This window comes from Aegilops tauschii, chromosome 2 (assembly GCF_002575655.3).
Source record: "Aegilops tauschii subsp. strangulata cultivar AL8/78 chromosome 2, Aet v6.0, whole genome shotgun sequence".
NCBI classification, from domain to species: Eukaryota; Viridiplantae; Streptophyta; class Magnoliopsida; order Poales; family Poaceae; genus Aegilops; species Aegilops tauschii.
Window position 1 is genome coordinate 492443290 of NC_053036.3, and position 4018 is coordinate 492447307.

A 4018-nucleotide genomic window follows, 5' to 3' on the forward strand; every position below is an offset into this window, starting at 1 on the left:
GCCTCATGGGCCCAAGTGCTGAAGAGGAGAGGCGGCCAGGAGGTGGCGCGCGGCCCCCCTTGCCTCAATCCGAATTGGGAAAGGGAAGGGGGTGGCGGCCCCCTTCTCCTTCCTTCTCTCCACCTCCTCCTTCCCCCTTCTCCTAGTTGGAATAGGAAAGGGGGGCAAAACCTACTTGGAGAAGGAATGCCCCCCCTTGGGCGCGCCTCCTCCCCTTGGCCGCCCCCTCCTCCCCCTTTATATACGGAGGAGGGGGGCACCCTATCTCTGGTATGCCGTCGCGCCTCCGCTGCCACCTAGGGTGCCCCTGACGTCGCCCAGCTCCTCCTCACGCGACGACCCCCTGCGACACACGCCTCCTTGATGTTCTGCCCCGGACACGGGCGCCTCCCCGTCCACCCTCCGGTGACCGAAACCAGCTCCGCCCGCCGTAGCAGAGGACAGGCCCCGTTCGTGGCCTCCCCTCCCCTCCGCCCGGGTGCGACCTTCCCTGCGCTCTGGCGCGGCCTGCCCTCCCCTCTGGTGCGACCTGCTCTCTGGTACGGCCCGCCCTCCTCCAGCACACCTGCACTCTGCTCCGTCGGCGCAACGACCGAGCACCATACCTCCCTCCTCTCTCCCACTAGGACGACAGTGTAGGTGGCTAGTGTCTGAAGTTCAGTTGTATATTCATTGCCGTGGATGACGTTTTCTGTTGTAGTAGTGTAGCCGTGGCCTACATTTAACAATAGTAGATATGTATGTACTGATCGTCCGCTAGTAGTGACCCAGATTTACTTTGTTCTATCTCCCTTTGAGGAATGAAACTGCAGAGATATATTACTTTTGCTTGGAGTTCTCTGAAAATGTTCTTTGAAATGCTCACTGAAAATGTTGTTACTTTTCCTTGCTGCTTCCTTTTACTAGACTGCGCTGAAACAATATTAGTAGTAGTATATTGTCATAGTATACGCTCAGATTTAGGCAGAAGAAATATGGTCATTTCTGCTACTGTCCTTGGGAGTGTATTTCCTCCATACCTCAAAACATGTTCATTTCTGTTCTGTATGGCACATTTGCACACCTATCTTCGTGGCACAAAATTTAAATTGTGCTTGTCTTGTATATTTGCTTGCATGCTTGTGTAAACAAAGTGAGTAGTACATGTGACCATAGATGATAAATACACATATCCTATAAGCTAAACTGAAGCTTGCTACTTGTGTATGATCAGCTATAAACATGTAAACGTCCCCTCGGGCACCTGAAGCGGTAGCCAATATCACCATGTTGTTATGATCTGCTTTGTTTGTATTGTATCTGCAATTTACATTGATCTTGTTGTCAAAGTTGGAAGTTCAGAACTTAGAATTCCATTTTTGTTTGTTGTACTCTCAAACCAGTATATTGTACGCAATATCTCAAGTAAAATTCTACTCTTTTTCTACCATTATTAGAAAATATACAATTCGCTACTGTCGCCATTATAGCTTACAAACTGCAGTTTCCATTGATGACTGTTTACATGTACAGTATGAGACCATTTCTCATGTTAGTTTGCAGGAAAAATAAAAGAAACCGCTTTCTACATGCAAAAGGGCATCAAATTTTGGAAGAAGTATGGCGTTGAATGGAAAAAATGAGGAAAAAAAGGATCCTCAAGCAAATCAAGCAATGGAAATCTTCCTTGGTGGAGCTAGTAATGCAAAGCTGCAAAGCTTCAGTTTTATGTAATCTTGGCTAAATTGTGATAATTTTATGTTGCTGTGAACCTCTGCTGTATTGTTAAGATTGAACTTTTCGCAAAGTCCTATGTTGAAGCTCCTCCTTCTATTTTTCATTTATGTGTACTTCTATGGTTCAATTTAATGCAAACCATTTTTGTATGTGTGAACATCAATGGTTTAGTGTTATATTCTTGCTCATTTTGGTGCTGGTAAGGATTTCATCTCAAAATCCTAGTGCCAGCCAAACATGAAATTTGGATTTGGAATTTGGATTCAGGGAAATGAAATCTTGATGGAGATTTCATTTCATTTCCACCAAATGAAATGAAATCAGGGGAGCCAAACGAGCTGTAACAGTAAAAGTTCAAGTGTGACTGTATGAGTCCTTGCATTGCATGTCCCTCCATTAGGTGTGTTTCTTCTATATAAAGTGCAGTGAGCAGCTGAGTTAACTCAATCATTCATCGGCATATACGTACAGACAACTTATGCATCAAGATGAGGTAAGTAGGTAGGTGTAGCCCTTTGCACTCTGTTACAGTGCGCATGTGCACTTGTTTCTTCTTCTTTTGGAGCCATGTACACGATGAAACCATTTTTGTGTTCTTCAGCACCTCAGCCTTCCCATGGATCCTGCTGTCTTGTTCTCTTCCTTTTGGTGTGAGTTTGGAATTAAAGTTCAGACATAACACGAGCAGAAAAACCTCAGAGAATTCTTTGCATGTTTTTAGATCATGATGGACTTTTCATACATGTTTATGCTAGTTCGTACTCTCTTTTGTGTTTCAAGCCTTGTGTTTCATGAAGAGAGATAGAGACATTTGTTGGCGACGATAGAACGCAAAAAAGGTTATGAAATACCGATGATAGAAGTTCATCTATATGAAGGTTGATGCTTCGCGTGTTGCGTGTATACACGGGAGCTCACAAGAAATCTTGTTGTGCCATCATTCAGTAGCAGTTCAATAAGAAAACCTGTAGTAGTTCTATTAGTATTATTCCATAAAAAAAATCAAGTTATGCTAGTTGATGTTGACAACAACAAAAAACGCCATTTTTTGCGGCAAAATTATGCAAAAAATTACAGTGGAATACGGTGCTCTCAAAAAGTTTTAGTGGTGTCCATAAGAACGCAACATTTTTTCTGTTTTCCTTTCCTTTTTTTGTATATATAAGAATGCATAAAACTTGAGCCGGTGAGGGACATATCGTCGAGAAGTTCATGCATAAATGGACTTGTTAACTCTGAAAGTTTAAAATTAATAAAATGGAGAGGCCAAAGAAAATGAAAAACAAAAAAGTTCAAAGAATTTCCATGGATTTCGATGGATCTTTCTGATATATAAAGAAAACCAGAAGTTCAAATTAAAATAGATGAGAGGTTCGATGTTTATTACAAACCTAGGAATTTTTCCATTACTAAAAGAAATAAAATGAAGAAGTTCAAATTTAAAAAATGGAGCAGTTTGATGTTATATTTGAAAACTCGGATTTTTCTGGTTACTAAAGAAAAAACCAATAAGTTCAATTCAAAATAACGAAGAAGTTCAATTGGGAAAAACATAGCAGTTTGATATTTACTTAAAAACTTGGATTTTTCTGATTACTAAAGAATAAAACCAACAAGTTCAATTGGAAATAACGAAGAAGTTCGATGTTTCTAACAAAACTCCAATTTTCCATTTCTAAAAATACACAATGAAGTTCAAATAAAAGAAAGTAGAGCGCTTCAATGTAAAACTCGGATATTTTCACGTAATCGAGAGAAGTTCAGATTTATAACTGCCAGAAGTTCACGTACTACACGGTGTGCATTTTGTATTAAAAGATAATAAAAAAGCAAAATGCTAAAAAAATTGTTGCTAGAAGTTCAAGTGCTCGACCCGAGAAAGTTCAAAAATTCTTGTGAGAGAGGTTGAACAAAAATACGTGACAGAAGTTCAAGGTGAAAATAGCGGGGAGTTCAACTACTACACAGAATGCGTTTCAGATAAGAATATAGAAATAGAAAACTAAAAGCTTAAAAGGTGTTTTGCAAGAAGTTCACGTGCTCCTCCTAGCATAGTTCAAAAATTCATGTGCGAGACGTCCATCGTTCATTTACATATGTCTACGGCAACGAATTTGTAACAAATTTCTACATGAAAAACTTGCCGCTATTCATAAGCTTTCCACCAGGTATATTATGTGCCACATTTCGATGAACGGTTTAAAACACATTTTTATGTATTCAAAAAATTCTTATCTGTTGAAAGAAGTTCATAGTGAAAACAACGAGAAGTTCAAGTACTGCAAGGAATGCATTTCACGTG

At 40.4% G+C, this 4018-nt stretch overlaps 1 long non-coding RNA gene across 1 annotated transcript; it reads left to right on the forward strand.

Annotated features, from left to right (window-relative positions):
* Positions 1-266: 266 nt before the first annotated feature.
* On the forward strand, positions 267-1867 carry LOC120973627 (uncharacterized). Its single transcript, XR_005768866.3, has 2 exons — positions 267-639; positions 1536-1867. It is a non-coding gene; the product is annotated as an uncharacterized lncRNA (long non-coding RNA).
* Positions 1868-4018: the final 2151 nt, after the last annotated feature.